The 26,796-nt window shown below is 41.9% G+C and overlaps 1 protein-coding gene across 6 annotated transcripts in view; it reads left to right on the top strand.

Moving 5' to 3' along the window:
- Positions 1–400: 400 nt before the first annotated feature.
- SCML4 (Scm polycomb group protein like 4) overlaps positions 401–26,796 on the top strand; it is a 104,522-nt gene continuing 78,126 nt past the window's right edge. For 2 of the 6 annotated variants that reach the window (XM_043439513.1, XM_043439515.1), the window contains exon 1: positions 479–650. The gene's annotated coding sequence lies outside the window, so the exon portion shown is untranslated. The other 4 variants (XM_043439514.1, XM_043439512.1, XM_043439510.1 and 1 more) reach the window with 4 other exon arrangements.

Raw genomic sequence — 26,796 nt, 5'->3', positions numbered from 1 at the left:
TCTTTCAGATCACCGGTATCTTATAAGCCCGGTGCTGGCTCACGCTGCTGCAGGACTGGGACAAAGAGATGATGTTACAGTCTGGTTTCCATGGCAACAGAGGAGGGGTAATGAAAACCGAAATGTTGGAAACACCCATTCTGACAATTGTAACATAATTCAGGTTATTACAAGGATGTAACTACTAAAGAAGCAGAAGTGTCATTACCTTGCAGCTTGTGTTGGCAAAAAAGCTACACTGCACATTTCTCTAGTTGGGCTGCTAAGAGGAAGGAAACCACACACACACACACACACACATACACACTCGCGCGCCTCGTTTTCTGCATGTAAAATGTGTGTGTTCTTTAAAAGCCAGTGGTTGGCTGGTTTTCCGGACATGATGTGGTTGAAGCTGTCATCGTAATGGAAATTCATTGCTGTAGCTATGGTAAATCGAGTTTTCTGCCTGTGCTGAATGCATTAGTCTAATGAGATGTTTGCAGCCGGAGAGCAGGGCTGCTGGAGACTAACTATGAGCTACTAACACACGGGTGGAAGATTAGCTTTTGCAACACTCGGTTTGCATGTACTGAAAGTCATCTGTCTTCTGAGTCAACATTCCCGGCCTGGTAAAGAACCTGATCAGGGCTCTGGTGCACGAACTGTAGGTAAGGGAGATGCACAATCGGTGGGTGTGCCGCTGACATGGGATCCTTCTCTTTTCACTGTCAGCGTGACAGGTTACCTGTTTCAGATCTCCTGGGTTGCATGTCTACCTTTATGACAAGCACAAGCATCCTGCACTGAAACTGCTGAGGCTGGCAGGTAAACTTTAGTTCCTCCTACTCAAAATACAGTGATTTCTTGGCCAGATCTCAGAAGGGGAAATGTGGTATAGAATTATATAGTTTATCCATTTGGTGTGCATACACTACTTTTACTCTGCATTTGAATATGTAGAGAGTTACTGTTTTTCCCAAATGTGAACTCAGATAATTGGTTCGCTTTTTTCTTTTGGCATGGTGATTTCACTTTTTTTTGTTTTTTAATTATAAAAAATTACAGTATATCTCGGGATAAAATATATTAGCCTAAAATTTAATGTTTATAATCAATATGTGGTGAACACGCAAGAGTGGTTTTTAACATTGAATTTTGTTTTTTGTATCTCAGATGGAATATTTCATACGCCTTTGTGTTGGTTTTTCCTAATCTACCAGGCTAGATGAGAATACTATTTATTGCTAGTTGCTGGTGTTGGTTAGTTTCGGCAAAAAAAAAAAAAAAATACCCAGGTGATTGTGAAGTGTCAGGAACAGTTTACCCAAGTTCAAATACAGAGTCACCTCCTTCCCAGGTGGGGCTTTTTGTGACTTGAATCCAGCAGCATGAAGCTGTCTATCCAGGTTGCTTGCTGAACAGGACAGGACCGTGAATGAGGGTGAGGTGTCAGCTGCAAGGGAATCGTTTGATTGATGGTTCAGGTGCAAAGTCAAAAGTTCTTTCCACTACCTGTCACAGTTTAGGAGAAGAGTTTCTGGGTTCTACAATGATACTCAAGAGGGTCGAGACAATCAGTAGCTTCCTGAGAAAGTGGCTTTGGGGTTAGTTTCAGAAATTGTGGTATTTGAGAAAGTAACCCAGTCACTTCAGAATCCACACATTTGTTGTATACTTTGTTTTTCTTCTTTTTCAGAGGAACCATTTTTGAAAACTGAGAAACATAGTTCTTTTTTTTCCTCATGACTTTTTTTTTTTTTAAAAATAGGCTATTTGGAGTGAAAGCATAAAATAACTTTGAAGGAATTTACAGTGTGGAAAAGTAAACTACCTAGGGTGTAATATTTCTGTGCAGCAATTTTTTGTGGTGTTGTTTGGTAAAACTAGCCTGAGAAAATGAAGCGGGTATTTGAGCAATAGCACTCGGTGAAGATTACCTAGCAAAGCAGTAGTGAATTGTCTAAACTCAAATAAAATGTGAATGTAGAACCTTCGGTTTTAGGGAAGTTGTTTGGTGACTTCACAGTCTCTATCTTTCAAACATATTTGTGACAGATATTTTAAAAAATATGAATGTACTTTCTTTATCTCTGTAAGTTGTGTATGTGGAAAGGCTATGTATTATTTTGGTAAATTTATGTCTGCTTGATTTGTGGAATTATAAGAAAAGTGAAAATTCCACAAACACCCAGTTCTTTTGTGTTTAACATGTTTAAATTTCTTCCCTGTGCCAGTTAAATTACTTTTATTTTGCTGCCAGCGCCCACTGCCCAAAACAGCAACAATAACCGAAACCTAACAAGTAAATGAACAATAATAGAAAGAAAACAAGAATAAATTGCTTTCGGTCATTTATTTGCTTTTGGTGGTGTGTTTTTGAGGCAAGTGAAAACCAGCAGAAGCAGTTTCACTTTCTATAGTTCTCGGTTTCTGGGGTTTGGGGTCGCAGGGGCTCTTCCAGCAGCAGGTAATACAAGCAGTCAAGCTGCTAGAACACAAGCCAGCCCCAGGTACTGTCTCTGCTCTGAAACTTTTGTACTGAAAATTCAAAAAATAATGACTTTTTAAATGTGACATAATGTTTCCTTATAAAAATTCAAGCGATGCCCAAAAGTACAAAGATAGGATTTCTGTTTTTTTAATTTTAAACCTTAATTGATGTGAAAAATCAAAAGCAGAAACCTCTCATATTGTGGCGGCTTTTATGTATTTTTAAACCTCAAGTTTGGACCTTAAACATTTCAACAAGTTTAAGGAAACATTGCTGAAGTGCCCTTTAAACAAGGGATATCCAGAGAGAAATCATCTTTATGCACACGTGGGGAGTTAGATTTTACAGGGTTTGGTAGGTTTGTTTACAGTCTGGCGCGGTGGGCGGACACATCACACATGTTCACTCGTTCTTGAAGACGCTTTAGAGCGAGCGCGGGTCGGGCAGAGGTGAGGCGGGGCTCAGAACTGGCACCCTGGGGCCCCGGGCAGAGCTCCGCGGGTTGAGGTTCCTCCCGAGGCTTTACCCCTGGAAGCCGCAGCGTCACCCCGATGCCAGGTGGCTTACCCCGATCCACCCATCCCGGAGAGAGCAGGAGACGACACCGCCTGGGAACTTAAGAGCCCAGACACCTCCAGTTTCATTCCCTGAGGCTTCTCCTTCACTGAGCCTCTGCCTTTATCTGGGGATGGTGTGGGAGAGAAAAGAAAAGAGATGAGGAAAGACTCTTTTCCATCAAATTATCGAAGGGCATACAATTTGGTCTAATATTTTGGAGATGAAGTTTGTAAAAGCAGTCCCTTTTGGTGTGAGCACATGTGCTTCTTCATTTCTGTGGGCAAATCTGACATTTCTAGGAGAGAACTTTGTGTGAGTGCCCTTTGGACATCTTACTTCTTAATCCTGCAATCTCTCAAAAGGCTTTTTTAAGATTTATGCGATTTTAATGCTTTTGCTGCTTTCAAAGGCAGACAGGTGAGGAGAGGCAAGGGGGATTAAAAACAGCCACTGGGAGAAAAATCAAATGGTTTGGTACCTATATAATGTAACAGAAGCCACCACTGTGTCTAGTAAATTACTCTAAATTTTAATTAATGAGTCACAAAAGCCACACCATAAGCTTTAAAAATTACCCCTTTATCAATAAGGTGATAATTAACTTTCTCTGGAATTAGCAATTCTCTCAGCCCCGGGCAGTATGCAGCCTAGTAAATTCTCTGGAAACTTGCCAATTTTTAACAATTGGTCTTTTGGCAGACCTACTGGATTTTAATTCAAATGTCTATTGTGACATTTTCTAACGTGATTCAGAGACCATTAGGATCACCCAAATTGTGGTAAAATTTCTGAAGTTTGAAACAGTGGCTCAGAGTGTTTGGATTGCCTTTGCATCTGTCGCTTTGTCCTTCTTCATTTTCCTTTTCTACCTTTCCCCGGCGGCCCACCACCCCCGCCCCCAACCCTGAAAGAAAACCTCTGCATTTGCAAGAACGCCACAAGCTAGTCTCTGCTGCAAATCTCTGCTAGAATCTCTGCTGTAAATCTATGTGGTGAAGCCTGCGTTTGTTGGTACGTACAGACCAAGTTCAAGTGTTTGGCTATGAGCCCACGTGGTTCTAAGTGTTTTTCATTGTTGTTGCGTTCATCTCGGTTTCAGTTCTGGCAAGGGTTCGTCCCTCAGTTTGTCTGCAAACTCTCACCCGCGGTTTGTCCGATGCCGAGATTGACTGAGACTGATGAGAGGAGCTGCAGGCCGTTTTAGACGCGCTCAGGGCTGTTTGCAATCTTGCTTATTCTGAGCTATGTGGATTAACGTCTGAGGACACAGAGGAGTCCTGAGCAGCCTGCTCTACGACGAACCCTCCCCCACCACACACTCCCGGGGCTGCTGGTCACTTGCGGTGGCATTCAGGGGCAGCCTGAGGAGGGACGCTACTATCCGGCCGCAGAGGCTGGAAGGCAAGTGGTGATGGGTGTAGATTGCTCCTTCCAGGAGTCAGACCTCTCTCTTCACCCTCTGGGTTCTTTAAACATTAGCATTGGTGGGCTGTTACTTCTCTCAGTCAAGAGGGCTGGATGGATAGGACGGGATGCTGGAGACAAAGCTTCCTGCTGGGTTAAGCTGGCGGTTCTGACGCAGTCAAGAACATTCCTCCGTTGGCAGGGTGGGGAATGGCGAGGAACAACCAGCAGAATTTGTGCATTCTGGAATAAATCAGCATTTTTCAATCTGAAGAGGCACTTTGCCACCACTGAGATAAAACACCTCTTGCTTCTTGCAGTGATTACTTCGTGGACTACTATTTTAGCCCAGAAAGGAATTTATTACCCAGTGGCAGTTCTCACTTTGCATTAAGCTGAAAAGTCATTCTATCGAGTCTGTGTGACACCCTGGGAAACCGGAGTATATTCAGAGATCCACAACGGGGGCTTCCCTGGGATTGCTGTCGTTACTGTTTGACCAGTTGTGATTTATAGAGAATTGTAGAAATGCTTCTTTACCATCCCACCAGCTCAGACACGTTCTCCCTCCCTGAATTTTTATTTGTGGGGAGGCAGGTGTGCATTTCTTTGCAGTCATCAGCTGCATTTATTGATCACGTAAGTGGAAGCTGGTCCCAGTGTTGCTGCTTTTTTTTTTTTTCCCCTTCATGTTAGTACTTTTTAGGAAAGATTGCACCCTCCTTTGAGCCCTCTGGGGAAGGGGTTGGGCTGAGGAGTGGTGGCCTTCCTGTCTCCGTAGGGCATTCAGCACAGAAGCAGAGGAGTGAAGTTGGCTGGTGTGAGAAAATTAATGTGCCAGGGAAAAATAATGTCATCGCTATACTTTGAAAGGTGGTGATGTTGTCTGGTTAGCTCCATGACTGTGACTCAACTTTTGGGAGCTGAATCTTTGGTAACAAAAGCCTTTGCCCTTTTTGTCACTCTGTGCTGACCATTCTAGAGCAAAAGCCCCAATTCTTTGAAAGCAGAAACCTATGGCTGAAATTCATTCTAATGAAATAGACAGCCTTTCATCAAGATGGGCACTAAACTTGGGATCAAATGCTGATCTGGGCAAAGCAAAGGACTGTACGGGTTGGGTCCTAGTCCATCCCAGGGAAAATAGCACTGAACCAAGGTAAAAACCAGGGGAGAGAGCCTGTTTCATCCCTCTTCTAACGAGGATTTGATCATTACCCTCTCTTCCTGTCTCCCTTGGTACAGTTCAGAAAGGATTCAGTAAGAGCCGACAGTAGCTCATGGCTGTCAGCTCACAGAGCTTATGGGTCGTTCGTTTTCTTTGGGAGGGAAAGATTTTCTATGTTCCCTTTCACATTTGTCCACAAGTCATCCTGAGACATGGTTGTTCTGATGAGAAAACCAGGGTGGAACGCCAAGGAGTGTGTTTTTCCCTGGTGTCCCGAGCCAGGCCTTGAGTCCTCTTGCTGGACTGACGTTAACACTCAGCGGCCATGTGTCGGGGTCTGCCTTGAATGCAGCCTTTGAGCAGACCTGGGGCTGGCATCAGGATTTGAATCCTGTTTTGACAGAGTTTTGGTAAAAGAAAAAAGCAAGAATTGAGTAAAACCCAAGGTACAAAACAACTTTGGGGCATTCATGCTTTTTGTTTTGGAGCTGGTAGTTGGAGGTTGTGTTACTTAACTCCTTTGGGTCTAACCATTTCTGAACTATTACAAGCCAGTAGGAATCATTCTCATTCTTTGTGGCCTTCCAGAAAAGAGACTGACCTCTTCTCTTCACAGCCATTAGGATTTAGTGCCCTCACTGTTGGGAAATTATGGTGATGTCACGATTTAATCAAACCATTAGCTTTTAAGTTATGCTCTTTATCCTAAAGTGAATAACTCCTAAATTCACTTTATCCTAAAGTGAATAATAAAATGTTGGGTGAGGCATTGGGTTTCTTGATCAGGAAAGAACTCCACTGTCAGAATGCAATTCTATCATTTTTCAGTCCGGAGAAACCTGTGGTCACTGGTGTGATTCATGCTGTTGCCATTATTGTCTGTGCTGGGGGGCTTTGCTCTGAGATTTGGGGGTCAACAGCCATCTATGCGTTCCAACTTCTATTGACCATTTCCCCTTACAGATGCCAAAAGATACTCAAGCACATTTGATTTCACCCCTTTACAATCTCATTTGCAAAGGTGCTTCAAGTGGAAAGCTGTAGAAAGCTTTAAATTTTGGTGCACATAATTATAAAGCATAGGAACAGTGGGAAAAAAAATCCATCTGGCTCTAATGCCTGAAATCATCACCTACAGTGTGAAAATATAGCCCTTGTATTGAGTGTTTGTAGTGTAATTAATACTAAGTATTTAGCATAAATAATAAGAGCAGACTGTAAGGTGAGACTGTGTTGGTGCCTAATGTGGAAATAGTTAATTGGTCCCACAGTGAGAGGCTGTACAACTGTTTTGTGTTAATGAGACCAAGTGAATATAAACTCTCTCCAGGGAATCGAAGTTAGAAACTGAAGTTGGGGTGCAATATGTGTGGTGGTGTGTGGGGGCCAAAGGTACGCGATGCTTTAAATGGACTGGTCCTTTGTTTCTATTGCCCTCCTTTTAGTTATGAAGTCATTTGGCATGAAGCCAGTAAAGAATAAAGTACCTAAAATTCTCTGATAGCAGAGTAAAGAAAAAGTACATTCAGAAGAGTTTGTCTTTTACACGCATTTCCCTAGAAGCAGCCCAAATCTGCTAGGATCAAGTGTGGAGAAATTGAGTTCCTACTAGTTGGCTTGAGACCAGAGTAGTATAGGATAAACTGGAAGTACAGTCATTAAGGGGCTTCCCGGGTAGCTCGGCTGGTAAAGAATCTGCCTGCAATGTAGAAGACCCCAGTTGGATTCCTGGGTTGGGAAGTTCCACTGGAGAAGGGATAGGCTATCCACTCCACTTCTTGGGCTCCCCTGGTGGCTTAGACAGTAAAGAATCCGCCTGCAATGCGGGAGACCTGGGTTCAATCCCTGGGCTGGGAAGATCCCCTGGAGGAGGGCATGGCAACCCACTCCAGTATTCTTACCTAGAGAATCCCCATGGACAGAAGAGCCTGGCAGGCTACAGTCCATGGGGTCACAAAGAGTCAGACACAACTAAGTGACTAAGCACAGCACAGTACAGTCATTTATGAAAAAAATCTGTTTTTCTTAGACCACTGCTTTTATGACTATACTTGACATTTTCAAGCCCAAGGAAAAAATATTTCCGTGGGACCAAGACTTAGCTGGTCTTTGTAGATTTCCAACAGTGGACAGGGTGGTTTAGGTGGCTTCCTGGACAAAGTTAAGCAGTGCCCAGCTGTCCTTTTGTTGAGATTTCATATATTCTGCTTGTGCACTTGCTAGATTTGGGACAGGATAAGAAGAATTTACACTGAGAATGTGGATCCACTTAAGTCTTGGACCATTTTCCAGCCAGCTCACCCCTCAGTGGAAGCCGGAAGGTTAAAATAATAGCCTAAATAATGATCTTAAGGGAAAAACATCTGACATTTGAAGGGAAGAGTTAAAAGTGAAAACATATACTCTGAGAAGTGGTGTCTAAGTGATCACCAGATTCTTTGATTGAATGGGTTTGAAGGTCTCCCTCCCGGGGCAAGCCTCAGTCTCTCCCCAGTATTTCAGAAGTTGTTGGGAAGGTTACTTGGGATAAGGTACATAAAGTTCAAAGGAGACAGTATATGGAAATGGGCATTATAAACTGTAAAGTGCAGTACAAATGGTAATGTTCTTAGCCTCCTTAATCAATGGAAATTGATCAGAGGCCAGGAAAGAAATTCAGGCAAGGCTTTATTGGGGCCCCTCCTGCAGCAGGAGGGAGCGAGGACAAGTAACAGTTTCCCTTGCTCCCTTCTTACTCCCGGAGGAGGGGTGAGCTGGTTGCTTATATGGGGTGAGCTGTAGGGGGTGTGTCCAGGGGTTGGGCACAGTGGGGTTTGCCCATCCCTTTGGTGATGTTGTGTGCAGGGGCCATACATAGCACCCTGCTTTTGCTTCCAGCAGCTTTCTTTTGCTTCCCACTTTTAAGAAGTGGCAGTTGGATTTTTGGTTTTTCTATCTCATTGTCCATAATTTGCCTCAACTGCACGTGCACATAGCTATTTTCAGTCCCATGTAATTTCTTTGTCTTTTGTTGCTCCAGGAGACATTTGTCCAGGTGCAAGCATGAAGCAAAGGGTGCCAGGTCCCAGCCTATCCCAGTAATAAATGCCTGTTTCCATTTATTGAGCACCATATGCTCAGGGGTGTTGAGAAAAGCACGAAACATGCTTTATCTCATCTGTTTGATTTCACACAGTAAGTCAGTATGGGAGGGGCTGTTTTTACCTCCATTACACAGATAAGGAAACCAAGGCTTAACTTGTTGTGGGTCACATGGCCCTGTGAGCCTTGCCTTCAGTTTTGAAAAGCTGATGAAGCATCCGTGTCTCTCCACCTGTGAGGGTGAAGAGAAAGAGTTCTTCGGTGCCTCAGTGCCAGCTGCTCCTGCTGAGCCTGGCTGGGCTGCTCCTAGGTCCAGCAGGTTCCAAAAAGGAAATGATTCCCTGGTGTTTCCACTTGGAAAGCCATTTTTGATCCAGAGCAAACTTTTTTTTTTTTTTTTAAAGCAGTGGGCTCTCAGGCTTGTCAAACTCAACTCTCTTTTTTATTACAAATACTTTTAAACACACTGTTTACAATCCTGGGCTTCCCTTGTGGCTCAGGTGGTAAAGAATCTGCCTTCAATGCAGGAGACCTGGGTTTGATCCCTGGGTTGGGAAGATCCCCTGGAGAAGGGAAAGGCTACCCACTCCAGTATTCTGGCCTGGAGAATTCCATGGACAGTATAGTCCATGGGGTCGCGAAGAGTCAGACATGACTGAGTGACTTTCACTTACAATCCTGAAGTAAATTTCCCAGATAAGACAACCCTCCCACATTCATAATTTAAGAAAAATCAGCATGATGTCACCTGTGAGGTGAGAAGAGAAATGAAGGCAGCATGACTTGTGATCACTTCCAGCGCAGGTGCCCGGATCTGGATGCTGCCACAGTGATGAGATCAGGTGCGTGACACCTGCCACCCCCAGCGCAGCTGGAACAGTGAATGGGACTGGGCCCTTGGATAGCATGAGCTCACGCTGCTGCCAGGGACAGGATTTTCCGAAGTGGTAAACAACTCTTGGAATTGTGAACAAAACAGAGACGAGTCTTTCCTTGATTTACATGCTGATTGAATGCCTGGGAAATATCATAGCTGAGGAGAAACACATTATGTTTACATGTAAATGAAGTTAGTTCTAGGTTCCGAAAAACAAGGTCTTCCCTTGTGTGACTCTCTAGTGTGACAGTGCTATCTTACGTGGGACAGCTCCGCGCACTCAGCATCCCTGGCGGCCACCCTCCGGTAAAGATCACCCTGCCCCCAGCTGTGGGCCAGGTAAAAGCATCTCCTGCACATTTCTAAAATGCCCCTTCACAAGGGGTGTTATCACCACCACCAAGCACCTGGAGGATCAGAGCCTGCCAAGTTGCCATGCATTTCACTCTCTCCTGCCTCCCCAAACACCTGATTAATTATGGCTTAGAAAGAAGATGGTGCTGTTTTGCCAGCTCCCTACATGATTACTAAGCAGAGCCATCTCAGAGATCATGGTAGGAATCTGGGGGGTAACTGACATCCTGAGAAGATGCTTTCTGGTGAATTTCCTCCAAAAACTGCAGCTTTTAAGCTAAGTGAGAAGACTCTTTCTATTATGTTTCATTTTCCTCCAGAGTGTGAGTAGGTTTTATGGTAAATACAGTATTTTATAAATACCTTTGTAGAATCATCACTGTTTTCCTGGGTTTGCTTAAGCTCATTAATTCTTACTGATTAAAGTGTGTTTTTTTTTTTTACTAGGTATCCACACAATAGCCCTGGAACATACCATTATTCCACTTTACAGACAAGGCTCCCGCATGCACCTCCCACGCCCCCTGAGATTCAGTAGTTTAAGCTCAAGGTCACCCAGTCAGTGGTATATATGGTCTCAAAGCTGACTGTGCCTGACTTCAAACTGATGCCTTTGCTCCAGTGTGACCTAGCTCCTACCTTCGTTCTGGATACATGATACGCTTTTATCCATGATGTGGAAACCTCATGTCTGAGTACTTTCTCCTTCTTTGGTACACAGGAATGGGGTGAAGGAATAAAGATGGCACAGATTCTTTGACATTCCTCCCATGGAGCTGTAGGGGTTCACTCCCTCTCTTTGACTCTGGGCTGTCCTAAATGACGTGCTAGGCTCATAGGATGAGACTTGCAGGACAGAGGCGAAGAGCCTCTGGGACTCTTGAAATGCTCACACTTGGAGTGCTGAGACACCACGCAAGAAACATGACTGCCCCAGGGCTGCCAGGCCATGAGACACTCTGGTGGCCCTGGAGAATAAGACACCCAAGGGGAGAGAGAAAGAGATAGGATACACGGAGCCACTAGACATGCGAGTGAAGATGCCATCCTGGAAGTGGATCTTCCTGTCCCAGCCTCTCCATCTGATGCCTCAAGGATCAGAGACAGACTGCTCAGTTGAGCCTTTCCTAAATTCCTGACCCACAAAATGATGAGACCTACATAATAAGTCACAAGTAGTTTGGAGTAGTTTTTAAGTGTATCCACTTTAAAACACATAGTGATGTCACTCTGTGAGTTGTACTGTGTGTTGTATATTATTTTTGGTGCCTAAGAGAGAAGGGTTTTCCACTTAAAAAGGAGGGTAACATTCACTATAAAATATAGTTGATTTTCCATTTGGTAGGAATTGAAATGAGAGAAGTTTGGTCCATATACAGTTACCATCAGAAGTGTGTGTTTTCAGGGGAGCTATTATTTTAATGTGTGTACTTAATTTTACAGTTAGCTTATATGTTTATATTTTTAGTAAAAATGTTTGATTTAAATATCAATATGACAGAGTTGCATTTTAAAATTCATTTATTTAAATAGGCTGTTTAAAGATTTAGTAGTTATTAGGTAAATATGGTACAGGAGGTATATTATTAGGGTTCTCCAAACAAACAGAACCCAGAGGATAGATAGAGAGATAGACTGATTGGAGATAGAGCTTTATTATAAGGAATTGGCAGGACATTCCCTGGTGGTCCAATAGTTAGGACTTGGCTCTTTCACTGCTATGGCCTGGGTTCAATGCCCAGTTGTGGAACTAAGATTCTGCAAGCCACACAGTGTGGCTCCCTGCCCCTTCCTCCCACTCCCACCTTGGCTCAAATGATTATGGAGGCTGAGAAGTTCCATGATCTCTGGTCAGTAAGCTATAGACCCAAAAGAGACAATAGTAGTTCCAGTCTGAAAGCTGGCTGACTTGAGACCCAAGAGGAGCTGATGTTTCAGTTCAAGTCTGAAGGCAGGAAAAAACCTAATGTCCCAGCTCAAAGGCCATCATGCAGGAAGAGTTCCCTCTTACTTAGCCTTTGTGTTGTGTTCAGGCCTTTACTACCCACATTAGAGGGAACAAATCTGCTTACTGAGTCTACAGAGTCAAATGTTAATCTTATCCAAAAGCATCAGAATAACGTTTGACCAAATTATCTGGTTGTCCTACAGTCCAGTCAAGTTGACAGACAAAATTCACCATCATAGATGTTCAGACATGACAGATATTGCAAAAGTTGTAGCTAAGGATCTAAAGCTGGCTAAGCACTGCACTGTGCCCTGCGCCACCCCTATCGAGGGTCTGAGAGTTTGGAGCTGAAATCCTTGGTGATATTGCTTAGTTTACCTATAGAGGCTGTGATCCTCTGAATCCTCCCCATAATGTGTCTTGGAGAAGTTATTCTTTGGCTTTCAGAGGAGATTTTAGATCAGAGAACGTTTTGTTGGTGATTCTTCTTCTGGGGAGATTTGAGCCACCCTTCAGACTCCCAGCTGTCTTCCTGGGAGTGGCCGTTCCCTGCACCCCCAGCTAGCTGCCCTGTTTTCTGTGGGTGCCTCGGGCCACCCCTGCCAGCTCCTGCACAGAATTGTATGTCACAGGCAGCTTGGTCCTCTGGTAAGAGAGTGTCTACCCTGGCAGTCAGGGTCACTGGACATCCTGTCTCAATATGTAATGTGAAGTCTGGCTCAGTGGTGACAAGGAGCTCAGATGTGATGTATACAACGTGACATCATAGGCGCTATAATAAGTCCATGTCTCATGACCATGACGGGAGTTGGACATTTTCATATGCCCCTCTGGGCTGGGCTTGTTTGGATTATGCTGTGTGACACCATCAATTTCACTTACCCTCTGTCCTCTCTCTGTGAATTTGTGTTCAAACTGCCCTTGGAGGTGGGATGAAAAGTCCTTAGTACAACATTTCTATCTCTTTGACTTCTTTGACTTAGTTTTATAGCAGACCAGAAAATCAGAGGTGGGTACCTCAGTGGGATTGAAGAAGACACATCTTTTTCTCCAGGCGGGTTCCTGTGACTGGAGGTACTCTGGACAGCCCTTACTCACACCAGGTGCTGTAAATCAGCAGAGCCTGTAACTGTCCTCATCCTGTCTTCAGTGTCTGAGAGACAGATGAAACTTTCCACAGTGCATACTGCCCCTCTCAGTAGGACACAAGGCATCCTAATATAATGTCCTGGGAGACATCCTAAGATGCTTTGTGTACCAGTTGGCGGGGGGTGGGGGGGTGGTCTTGAAGATACAGATTCTACTTGAGTGAAAACTACTAATCTACATTTCATCCCTTTAAGTAGATTTTCTTGAACTCTTCAATCTTGTAGTTCCTTCTTATTCTTGAGAGATTAGCCTGTTGAAAATGAAAGATAATTATTGTGGCCTGAATTTGACATGGATGTTCGGACGCATGTGGTTAACAGGCTTTGCTGCAAGGAGACTGAGGTGCTCTTGCTGCAGTGTCTATGACAGTAGCAGGGTCAAACATCCCAAAGAGGTGTTCTTGTTTTCTTTTTTTCCATCCAACTTCTCTAGTACTCTGGGTAAAATATGTCTCCCACAGATGAGTGGGGAGGCTTGCAGCTAGACTGATAAAGCAGGAGGGCGTCATTGAGGGAGATGTGCAAAAGTAAACTGAATTCTGAATATCACGCAACTGGGCTGATGTGATTTGGAGCAATGTGATGCGTGATGTTTGTTTTCCCCTGACACTGTAATTAATTCTAGGAAGCGTTATAGATTGTTAAATTTTAGCAAGCAGGTAATAGAACTGTTCTTTGAAGTAAAATCAGTGGCAACAACCTAGTCATTTTACAGTCATGTGAATGAAAGACAATTACAGTTTGTGGGAACTGTCTCCATCAAGTTTGGAGAACTGTCTCCATCCAATGCAGACAACATCGGCAGGGCAGGGCGGCTTGTTTTTGGCAGGGTGTTGCTGTGAACTCAAATCACAGAGTTGATGTGTGTGCAGGGAAATGGCCAAGCATTTTCCCCATGTAGCCAAGGAGAGTGCTTAACTTGCTTTTCAGATATTCCAGCCAGTGTCCAGCAGGGAATTGTGCTAATAAATATGACAATAACATTGTAATGGGACAAGAAAGGCTGACACAGCATTTAGTTAATTTGTGTTCAGCATTAGCAGGGAGCTTTGCAACCCCTGGGCAATGAAACAGGAGCATACTGGTTGACTGTAGGCATTTTAATTAGAGGTCTTGGGAATATTTCTGTGCTGTTGCAGCTGAGTGAGACCTGGCCCCACAAAGTTTACCCAAGGCGGGCTTTCCTCCTTGCCCTCAGCAGCCATTAAAAGGTCTTACCCAAGGCAAGGGCCTGGGGGAAGGGAGGAAAAAGTTTCTCTGAAGAGAAGGACTCCTGGTGGGCTGGCGTCCAACACCGATTAGCTACTCAGCTGTCAGCACCCAGAGCCCTCGATTTAACCAAGTGGTGGCAAAGATTGACAGAAATGGCTCGACCCCATGATGGGTCCCCAAGCATTTTTAAAAGGTTCTTTTGACTCTTGCTACCTTTTCATAATTTGGCATAAATACAATGCAAGAATAAAGACATTGTAAATCAAAAGCTGTTAGCGCACATGGCCCCTGAAATTTATGGGTATTAAGTAGAAAAAGCTTAGGAACATTTCACCAAATAATTTTCCAATCCCCTAAGGCTCATTTAAATTTCCCTCTTGCTGATGCACGTGCTCTGGCTGCCAGCGATTTATCGCAGAGGAGCACCTGAGCCCTAAGGTGGGGGAAACCAGTTCTTTGCCATCAGACAAGCTGGGCGATTCTTGTAGGGTGAGGTCAAAGCTCTGCCCAGCTGCCAGCACCACATGGGCAAAAAGCCAGGGAACCAAGAGAAGGATATGGCAGCTGCCCTCAGGTCAGTGATTCGGCCTTGAAGATGGATGAGTCAGAGAGATGAAAAGAGGCGATCTAATCACCTCGGCAGTGGCAGGGCTGGGATTCAAATCCTGGATTGCTCAGACATCAATCTCGCATCACAGCCTGAAGTGCAAGGCAGCGGCTGTCCTCAGAGATTTCCCTCAGTGACAAGTCACAGTCACACACACAAAATAGATAACCTCCAACCTAAGGGAGCGGGGGACTGAGGCACCGACCTGAATGGCTCTCTAAGAGAAAGTACAAGAATTGGGTGAAGGCAGGGAGGCCTCCTGAAGGAGGTCATCCTTGAAGGGCAGGAGACTCCCTTCTGGTGCTAGTGGATCTGACTTTGTCTATCTGAATGGCCAGAGTAAGTTTATTCTGTGTGTCTCACTCGTCAAGAAGAGTTCAGTAATTTTTTGTCAAGTTCACTAATTAACTATCATTAACAAACATAAGTAACAACACCAGTTGGTTTCTACTTCACTACTAGCAGTGAGACTTAGTAACCACCATCCAGGGCACAGCTGGGTGGTTCTGCTCCTTATGTTGACCTCTGATGGGCCCACTGCTCTGCAGATATGAACACCTGTATCACAGGTAGCTCTGGAAACAAACAAGGTAAGATGGATATAACACTAGCATAATTGCCTGGCCACAGGGGTGTGCAATAAGTTGAAGCTAATGTGAGTTTGTCTTTTAACACGTGGATTTTCAACTGAGCCCCTGTTCATTGTCTGTGAGGACAAAGTCTCTTTTTGATTGTCCTTCTGAGTTGATAGGGGGCCCTTTAAGTTGATAGCTGCTTGGAAGAAGTAGAGAAGGTAGTAGGCCTAGAACACCCTATGTGTCTCCTGGCCCTATGATAAATCGTATTTTATTCAATGAGTAAGGAAAAGAAAATGAATTTTTCCTTAGATGTTCTTCTGAAGCTGACAGAAATCTGTAGATCAAGAACTCATAACTGTGGGCTTCTCCACATGAATCCCTGGGCTCTCATGCTCTCTGATCCCCAGACAATCCTGGTTCTCCTCAGAGATAACATCTGTCCATTTAAATGCCATTGTTCCTATTATAATTAGGAACATTATATTTTAGAACCAAGCTGACTTCTCATCAGGTCTCCAATATTATAGCTACCATGTGCTCTTAGATCTGAGGACCCATATATGTGAAACTTTACGTCACTCTTCGCTTAGCTAAGTTGGAAATTTTACAGTTTAGGAGAACACAAGGTCAAGTTGAAAATATGGCTTTGGCTGGGTCTGGGCGTAATTGGGGTTTTCAGGTGTAGCTTGGCAGCTTTCATCTAACAGAAACATCAGGGCTCGTAAAATCAGTCCAATGTCAGAGTTTCTAGGTACCGTATTAAATATTCCTGCAGTGGCTGCCATCCTTCACATTTTAGAAAATGAGGGCATGCTAATGGCATGATGTGTTGCTTTAAAGGCCACAGTCTCAATTGTTCTCACAATGAGGGAGAAAAAGCATGCTGTTAAAATAGATGGTATCTGATGTTTTCCCGTCCATTCATATTTTAACATCTAATAGCAGCTCCACATTTTAGGCACTATTCTGGAATACAAGAAAAAGTTAAGTCATGGTCCCAGCCTTCATGGAGCTGATGATACTGGAGGGGTCAGCAAACATTTTCTGTAAAGGGCCAAGATGCCAGATGTTTTAGGACATGGGGCCCTTTTGTTTGCAGCCCCTCAATAGTGCCTTCTCCAAGCCCCTCAACTCTCCAGTCCTCCCTCCCTGCTTTCAGCCTACTGACCCTCACTCCTCACCTTTTGCATACCCAGTGTCTCCTCACCCGAAGGACTGCTGGCAGGATCTCCAGCACAGGTTGATTGTGAGGATGAACCAAGTTGACAGCATAAAGCTCTCACTCAGACCCTAGCTGCCTCCCTTCCTGCCAGAGGAATCTGAGAAAGCAACATCCCTCCCCTCTCCCAGGTTAAATCATTTACCTGTGCCCCACTGCAACCCAAACATCTTCTCCAAGACTACTATCCATACAGTTCTTTCTCTTGAACGTTCTCCCGTCCCTCTGTCCTGTTACACTTTGCCTAGAAACACACTTAGGTCTCCTCTATTTAAAGAGAGATTTAAAGGAGGAGAGTTGAGGAGGAACCGCCTCCGGCCACCATTCCTTTTCTCGTCAATCCAACTGGTCTCCAGCTACCTTAACTTTCCCTTCATCTCTTTGTTAATTTCTGTTTCTTTCTTATATTTCCCCCTCTTAAAGACAGATTGAGCTGTTAGAAAAGGAGGGCTTTAGAGTCAAGCACACTTTCCACATCACCGTTTGTAATGTTACAGAGCCTGGGCAGCTTACATAGCACCAAGAACCTCATCTACAGAATGGGAACAACAATGGGAACAACTCCCTCATGAAGGGATTTATGAGAAGTCAGCCAGGAGATCAGTGAAAGGCACAGAGTCAGCACTTGACATGTGTCAAGTCCCACTCAATAGATCTCTTTCTCCTCTACTAGCTGCTTGAGGAAGGGCAGAGGCCTCTGTCCTTGGGGGGTTAGGGAAGAGGGGGCTGTTTACTGTTCTCAACAATACCTAAAACAGTCTTCTGACTTGGGGACATAGGCCTAGATGATTTTCTTTTATTAATCTTTTCCCCCCATCTTTGTTAAGACTTGGAAGAAAGCAATATAGGATTCAGGTCATGTGAAAATTCATAGGTGCTCAGGTTGATTTCATTAAATAATAAATCTACTCAATATATACTTATTCAGCATGAACTATATGTTCATCCTTATGAAAGGCCTGGGGATGAAAAGTTAGTGCTTGCCTGAGAGAAGCTCTCAGTCTTGTTGGAGGTGCAGAGAAGCGAGCCAGACAAGTCACACACACACGTCATTACCCGGCACTGAGAGGTCTGCTGTAGGAGGAGTTTCTACAAAGTGCCATGGGAGTGTAAGAAGAGGGTGGTCCTCACTGCTGGACAGGTAGGGAGTCTTGACACAAAAATGACCTAAGAAGCTTCTGGAAGGATGACTTTCAGTGTGGCAGGGCAGAGAAGGTAGATGGGAAGGGATTGTCCAAGCGAAACAGTGTGTATAAGACAGTCTGTCTGTAGATCAGGGGGAACATGCTTTGGGTCTGGACTGGAGAGAGACAAGGTGAGAAAGGCAGGCTGAAGGTGTGAGTCTCACCATGATTTTCCTCTAGAAACAAAGAATTAGCTTCCCTATGGAGGGGAAAGTGGACTTCCCCATGTAAATCCAGAGATTGAGCTAGGACCAGGGGAGAGAAATTTCTGGAGGGCAAGGTTCAGCTCAAGATCAAGAAGAATTTGCAATCAGTCATATCTAGCAATGGAGCAGGTTTCTGTAGACCATTCTGTAGACCATGTGTAGACCCGTGGCATATGAGGGCAGCAAGTGTGGGGATTGGCTCCTCTGCCAAACATAGGAGGAATTCATAAATGGGATGAGAGGGAGAGATGAACTTGACCTCCACCCTCACCCAAACCTGCTCAGATGACCAGTGCTGGTTTCACGCTTCAGGCTAGGATGAGAGCAGGGCCTCCTCCTAGGTAAGGGCTGTGTGTCCAGCTCAGCTCTGGATTGCCTCAAGAACCTCAGTTTTGTCACACTTTTTCCTTTTAAGAGATGAGAAAAAGTGGGACAGCTGGATAATATCCTCTGCTAGCAGGAGAAATATGGAGGGCTGGCCAACTTTTAAAATTAAAAGGTTTTATGTGTCTCTGTGTATATACACATATACATAGGTATAAAATATTGTGTTTGGATTCCAATATTAGGTCCTTGGATGCTTCACCAACATATTGCAATTTCAATCTGGCTCCATTTTCTCTGTCTCATTTGTACACCCTTCTGGGTATCCTGCATCTGTAAGGCTGAAATGAAACTTGAGAAGCAGAGCCCTGGACCCCACCTTGCCTTCCCAAGGGGCCTGGCCCCAGGCAATGGTGGGCACTCTGCCAGGGCTTAACTTTGTAGCAGGCTGTTGAGGGTTATTTATTTATTTTAAATTATTTTTTTTGAGTTATACAAGTTGTACACACACATGTTCATGTTTAAAATGAAAACGAGTAAATTGGTACGGAATTCACATAGCTGTGTTCTCCACACAGCAGCCAGAGTGAGTCACATTACTTCTCTGGCTCGGAAATGTCTGGTGATTCTGCATCTCAGAGGAAGAACCAACACTCATAAGTGACCTACAGCGTACTACACTCTCTGGCCCCTTATTCTCTCTTTCACTTCTTTGCCCACCCCTCCCCTCAGACACTCTACACCGAGTATCCTGGCCTTCTCACTGTCCTAGTACACTAAGTACATAATCACTGTGGGCTTCTTGCTGTTTTCTCTGCTTGGTACATTCTTCATTCACGTATCCTCAGGGCTCACTCTCCAAGTTCGAGGTCTCTGCTCAGATATACCTTGATGAGAGTCTTTCCCAGGCCATCAGTATAAAATAGCACCCTAATTGCCATCAGACTTTATCCCCTTTAACCTAACTTATTCGTATAGCATTTATCATTACCTAGCTTATCACATATTTGTTTGTTTGTTTATTGCCTGTCTCTTCCCACTAGAATATAAATTCCATGGCAGCAGTGGCCTTTTGTTGTTATTCATATTATATTCTTAGGGCTCAGAAGTAGGTGCTTGTACAGTAGGCATATAGTAGGTGTTCAATAAATAGTTGCTGAATAAATGATTGAATTAACAAAGATCATAGTAGAAAGTAAAAGATGTCTCTCTTTACCCACTTATGTGCTCAAACCCATTCCACACTTGGCATTGTATTAGCATATACTTCTGGAAACTGTCTTTACATGTGCAAGAATACCTAGAGGCTTCTACTTCCAGTTAGGCTGTAAAAACAATGTGAAATATTTTTGGTCATGGGAAGCAACAAGAAAAAGCTAGAAAAATAAAATCCAAATTTTTCAATGAGACTAGCAAAAAGTTGAAGGATGCAAAGATACCTTGATGAACTATATTCCAGAGAGAAATGAGCCCTTCCTAGGTGTAGCAGAGAGCTCTATCTTCCATACCTAATGGGTGGGCAGGTATAGGTAGATGTAGAAGTAGAAAGTTTCCCCAAGGAGATGCCTTTGAGCCATCTGGAAGGATAACTTTGAGTGCACCAGGCCAGGAAGGGAGGTGGGGGGAAGGGATATCAGGAGTTGAGAATAGTGTGTGCATAGACAGCACTGTGTGGGGACCAGAGAAAGTTTGAGTCTATAATGGAGTAGGCCTGTAAAAGACGGGGAGTTTATAAGAAAAAAACAATTTTGGGATTTTATACAACAGTGTGTGCTGGTAGGAAGCACTAAAGGACCCCTGGGATCAGTCCAAGGTATAAACCACACCAGCAACTTTAGTAGGAAAGATTTAATATAAAGAATTGCTAAGTAAAAGATGGTTAATTACTGAGAGAGGTAAGGAGAACTCTAAAGTAGTAACTGCAGAGAACGGTAACTATCCCTGAAGCTGAAGGATAAGTGATTAATGAAGAAACTTAGAAATTCAGAGGAAGAGGCCCCTGTAAGGCTAGGATTCAGACCTCTGCCTGTGGAGAGAGTGTGTTGACATGTGTTGGAGAGAGCCTGCTTCTGAACCCAAGAACCATCTTTCGTGCTAGGAACACTGCCAGGGCCCCTGCATACTGACCCACTTGCCACCATGTAGAAAAATAAAACACTGGAAGAAGAAAAAGTCTTTCTCTTCCAGATTTGCAATGTCTTTCCAATACCGTCTGTTGACAGGGGCTAGCATCAAGCCAACTGGCAAAGGCGAAACACAGTCTGTAGAATCCAGCCCTGGTATCATGGAATAGAGCAAAGAAAGACACATTTGTTGCTGGGAAGCAATAAATTAATAAGTGGCACAAAAATATATTCATAAAACCTGCAAAAACCCTAATATCATTATCTCCCCCTTTCTAAATTTTTTGGGACAGCACCAGTGGAAGAGTGGCTTGTAGGCAGAGAGAAACCACATAGTTTCAAACATTCTCCTGGTGTTTAAGTTCTGGGGGGCTATACAAGAGTTCAATTCAAAGGTAAACAAAAAATCAAGGAAACTGGTTGGGAGTTGGGCAGATTAATCTAAATAACTTTAGGTAAACTCAGTCTAAATAAAGCTGCACCAGCAGCATTTCAACTCAATTCTAGGTAAACCTGAATAGCTACCTGGCAGAGGAAAGGGCTTGCCACCTGGAAAATAAACAAAAGCAGGCTAAAAATTATGTTCCATTCTCCACTATTTTTCTATACACAATTCTCTGAAGCATAACTTTTAAAGAGAGGGAGAGAAACATGTAAAGAAGCAGAAAAAATGTCACTCATTATTGATAAAAAATATAGATAATAGGAACATATTCTTGGATGAACTCAGTATTAGAGTTATCAGATAAGTATGGATAATTATATAACTGTTATAAATGTAAGGAAAATATATAATGTAAGGAAAGAAATGAATATTTCAGGAAAGACATGAAATAAAAATAAAGACTGAATAATAAAATAAAATATAATAAAATAAAGACTCTGAAATAAAAATAAGTGGAAATTGAAATTCTAGAGCTAAAAAGTAAAATAAAATACAAGATACATTACAAGATAAAATACAAAAATAAAATATAAGACATAAAATACAAGACAAAAAAATAAAATACAAGACATGCTTGGATGACCTTAACAACAGATTAGCCATCGAAGAACAAATGATGAGTGAACTTGAACACAACTAAGAAAGCAAGCAGCTCAAAATTGAAAGGCAAAGGTAAAATAAAATTTGAAAATTAATACAAAATAAAGTAGGAAAAGAGAAATAAAGGACCAGTAGTAAACAAATAGCACGATGGTAGACCCAAAGTCAAATCTTTCAATAATTACATTAAATACAAATGGACCAAATACGTCATACACATAGGCAGTAAACTTTGTCAGATTGTATAATAAAAACAAACCTAGCAAACTGGCCCCCAGAGACACATTTTAAATATAAAACTGAAGATAGGTTACAAGTAAAAGATCAATAAAATATAAATTGCACAAACATTAATCATAAGAAAGATGGAGTGACTATGTTAATATCAGACAAAGTAGACTTAAAAACAATCAATTTTATCAGAAATAGAGATACTCATGAGGATAAAACAATCAAATCATCAAGAAGACATTAAAATCTTAAACGTATCTGTACCTCACCAACAGCCTCAAAGTATATGTTATAAGATCTGTCAGAACTAAAGGGTCAAATTAACAAATTCATAATTAGAGTTGCAGATTTTAAATCTGCACATTCAGGTATAGTTGGTAGAACAACAAGTATAGACAAAATTTATAAAAGTATTTGAATAGCATATCAGCCAAATTAACCTAATTAATATTTATAGAACACTATATCCTACAACTGCAGAATAGTCTTTCTTTTCAGATGTACATAGAACATTCACCAAGATAGACCAAAAGTTGGTCCATAAAATAATAACAAATTTCAAAGGACTGAAGTCATACAGAATGTTTTGAAAGTCAATAACGGAAACATTAGGAAAGTCCTAAATATGTGAAAATAAAAAATATGCTATCAAATAACCATTATGTTAAATAAGAGATTATAAATGAAGTTGTAAAATGTTTTGAACTGATGGAAAATGAAATAACACTACACTTAAGGATAAAATATTGAAAAACTTCTCCCCGACAATCAGGAACAAACCAGTCTATCCTCTTTCACTGTTTATGTACAGTGTTATCCCGGAGATGCCAACTGTTATAACAAGGCAAGAAAACAAAATTTTTAAAAAATTAGAAAGAAATATAATTTTAAATTCACAGACAGCATTGTATATAAAGAAAATCTAAAGGAATGTACAAAAACCTTCCTGTATCTGGTCATTAGAAGTAGTTTACTAGTAGAATACAGAGTCAGTGTGCAAAAGTCAATTGTACTTCCATACAAAAGTAACAATTGGAAAAAGAATCATTCCAATAGCATCAAAAACCAAAGCATATTTAATGATACATTTAATAAAACATATGCATGATATATTTATGTATATTTTGGTGTTTGATGCTACTGGAATGGTTCATTTTCCAATTATTGCTTTTACGTAGAAATACAATTGACTTTTCTACACTGACTATATGTTCTACTAGAAGTAAGCTACTCCAAAATGAGCAGATATCTACACCAAAAAACTACAAAAACATTTCCAAGAAAAACCAAAGAAATTATAAACAAATGGAGAGATATACTCTGTGTACATGTTATAAGACTCCATATTGGTAAAATTTCAATTTTTCCAAAATTGATATATAGATTCAGTGCAACCCCAATCAAAATGCCAGCAGAAATTTCCTTGTGGCCTAATGGTTAGGATTCTGGGCTTTCACTGTTGTGGCCTGGATTCAAACCCCGCTCAGGGAACTGAGAACGTGCAAGCCATGCAGCACAGACAAAAACAAAAAACAAAAAAAACTAGCAGATTTTTTTGTACTTATGTGGAAACTCAAATGTAAATTATGAAATAAACTTGAAAAAGGAAAATGAAGTTGGAGCACTCACATTACCTGATTTTAAAATTTACTATAAAGTTATAGTAACCAAAAGAATTTGGCACTGGCACCAGGATAAACAATTCTGTCAATAACATAAGATACATAGTCCAGAAATAGACTCAAATTATACGGTAAATTGATTTTTGACAAAGGCACCAAAGCAATTCAATGGAGAGAGAAAACCTTTTGAACTAATTGTTTTGGGGATAACTGAATATCTGTATGGGGGAAGAATGAATTCTGAATCTTATCTCACACCAAACACAATTGTTAATTTTATGAATCACAGACCTAAAAGCTATGACCAACCTAGACAGTGTATTTAAAATCAGAGACATTACTTTGCCAACCAAGGTCCATCTAGTCAAAGCTATGGCTTTTCCAGTAGGCATGTATGGATGTGAGAGTTGGACTATAAAGAAAGCTGAGCACTGAAGAATTGATGCTTTTGAACTGTGGTGTTGGAGAAGACTCTTGAGAGTCCCTTGGACTGCAGGGAGATCCAACCAGTCCATCCTAAATGAAATCAATCCTGAATATTCATTGGAAGGACTGATGTTGAAGCTGAAACTCCAATACTTTGGCCACCTGATGTGAAGAAGTGACTCACTAGAAAAGACCCTGATGCTGGGAAAGATTGAAGGCAAGGAGGAGAAGGGGATGACAGAGGATGAGACAGTTGGATGTCATCACTGACTTGATGGACATGGGTCTGAGTAAGCTCTGGGAGTTGGTGATGGACAGGGAGGCCTGGTGTGCTGCAGTCCATGGGATCACAGAGTCAGACACGACTGAGTGACTGAACTGAACTGATAGACCTAAACTGTAATAAGTAAAATCACAAAGCTTCTAAATTAGAAGAAAACAGAAGAATAACTTCACGATCTTGGGGTGAAAAACCATCCCTGGGAGAGGGCACAAAACTCACTAATCAACTAGAAGTTGCTATATTGGACTTCAATGAAAAAAAAAGACAACCAAAATTTCTGCTCATTAAAAGACACTAGTTAGAGAGTAAATAGGCAAGACTGAGAGAAGTTTTGTAGTACAGGTATTTGACAAAGGACTTGTATCTAAAATATATAAAGAACACATGCAGCTCAATAATAAAAAAAGTCAAATAACTCAATAAAATTCAGGCAAAAGACTTGAACATGTACTTTAAACAGAAGATGCGTGAACAGCCAGTATACACATAAAAAAGGTGTTCAACATCTCTACTCATCTAAGAAATGAAGATTAAATGCGGCCCACTACAATGACTGAAATGAAAGAATGACGGCACTGAAAGTGAGGATATGGAAACTCACACTGCTGGCGGAGTGAAGGGGGCACAACCACTCACAGTTGTTTGGCAGTTCCTTACAAAGCTCAGCATAAGCCTATCCCATGGACCAGATATTCCCCTCCTAGGTATTTACCTTAGATAATGAAAACATATGCCCACAAAAGACTTGTACATGAATCTTTCCATCAAAGTTGTTCAAAATAGCTTAAAAACAGAAATAGCCCAAATGTCCATCAACAGGTAAATGGATTAACAGATTGTGGAATATTCATACAACAGGATACTATTCCACAATAAAAAGAAATGAATTATTGATGCATGCAAAAATATGCTTAATGAACTCATGAAACCAGATGCAAAAGAATACATATTGTATAATTCCATTTATATGAAACTCAAGAACAGACAAAACTAACCTATGGTGATAGAAATCAGAGCAATGGTTGGCTTCGGAGGAGTGCAATTGACTGGAAAGAGGCATAAAGGAACTTTCTGAGTTGAAGAAAATGTTCTATATTTTGCTGGGGATATATGAATTACATTGGTATATACATTTGGCAAAACTCATTAAGCTGTACCTTTAAGACCTGTGCATTTCATTGTATATATTTGTATCAGTTAAAACAGATATTTGTACTTGGGAAATTTAAATTTAAAATGGAAAACTTTACTTGCACAAGTTAGTTTGAATGTAAATAAATTCTGATTAAATTACAAAAAGGGCTATCAGGTTTTCTTCTTCCCAGGCGATATAGGAATAAAAATGCCTTAAAGTATAGCAAAAGACTTCTACAGAAATTCATATTCTAGTTAACATGCCACCACCGATGGTAAGATAAAGACTGCTTGTGTTTAGTTATTTAGTCATGTCCGACTCTGTGACCCTTTGGACTGTAGCCTGCCAGGCTCCTCTGTCCATGGGATTTTTTAAGGCAAGAATACTAGAGTGGGTGCCATTTCCTTCTCCAGGGGATCTTCCCGACCCAGGAATTGAATCCAAGTCTCCTGTGTCTCCTGCATTGCAGGCAGATTCTTTACACTGAACCATCAGGGAAGCCCAAATTGATTTCCCCAAATCCAAGATCAATATATAGTACTTGTACCGGTCTGGATAGTGTTCCCCCAAAGTTCATGTCAATGTAGAACTTCAGAATGTGATGTTATTGTCGTTAACTAAAATTCCTAGATCTTTTCCACATAGGAAACCTTTCCTGTCAAATCTCTCCTTTACATCTGTGAATGAAGATTTTAAATATTTCATCTTTTAAAGTTTCTATTTCATTGATTTGGTCTACCTGGCTAGAAAAATTTTGAATCTTAATTCTGTAATGTGTAGCATTAGCTGTTCCTCCCAGATTTGTGTCATCTGCTTTTATTTGATAGGCCTGCTTTCTGGATCCTCATCCATGTCATCAGGGAGAATGTATTAACTATTAATAAAACTAGAGACAAGTAGCATGCCAATGGAGGCAACTGGTAGATTTGGGTTTTCATTAATTATGCAACTTGGAACCTGATTAGTTACAATTCTACCCAAAAGTATTATCCTCTGCTCACATTTACTATCTTGATCCATGAAATAATCTTGGGAACTTTTATCACATACTTGGTGATATCAAGACAGCCCATGGTTATAACATTCCTTACTTCCACCTAATCTCTACTTCCCCATCTCACCCCCTTACACCACCAATAAATCTAGTTAGGTTAACCCTTAAACTTTAAGGGAATTTGCCCTTAGCGAACCAATGTTCCAATGTTAGCGATGATCTCATTCTTTTATAAGAGCTTACCAATTTGTTTAATAATCAGTTTGGTAATGGATTATTCACATCCAGAATTCGAACAGTTTTGAAAATTGGGATAAAATATGCCCCTTTGCTCTTCTAGTACTTCTCTTTCCATGAGTTCTCAGAGATTTCTAATAGTAGCTCTGAGACCCTATGTGTAAATTCTTACTGCCCCAGAGGATGGGTTTGTCTGAGCCTGGAGAGATTGAGCTCATGAAAGTGATGAACTGTTTTCAGTTCTTCTGCCCTGGCCCCAGGCAGCCATCCTCTCTCTTAACTCTGTGTTCTGCCATCTCCAGTTTGAAATCCTTCCCCTTCCCATCCTAAACAGAAGCAAATAGTCCCTGAGCTGTTGT

This window comes from Cervus canadensis, chromosome 20, assembly GCF_019320065.1.
Source record: "Cervus canadensis isolate Bull #8, Minnesota chromosome 20, ASM1932006v1, whole genome shotgun sequence".
NCBI classification, from domain to species: domain Eukaryota; kingdom Metazoa; phylum Chordata; class Mammalia; order Artiodactyla; family Cervidae; genus Cervus; species Cervus canadensis.
The sequence above is the reverse complement of the archived record's forward strand: the minus strand, read 5'-3'. Positions and strand labels throughout refer to the sequence as shown.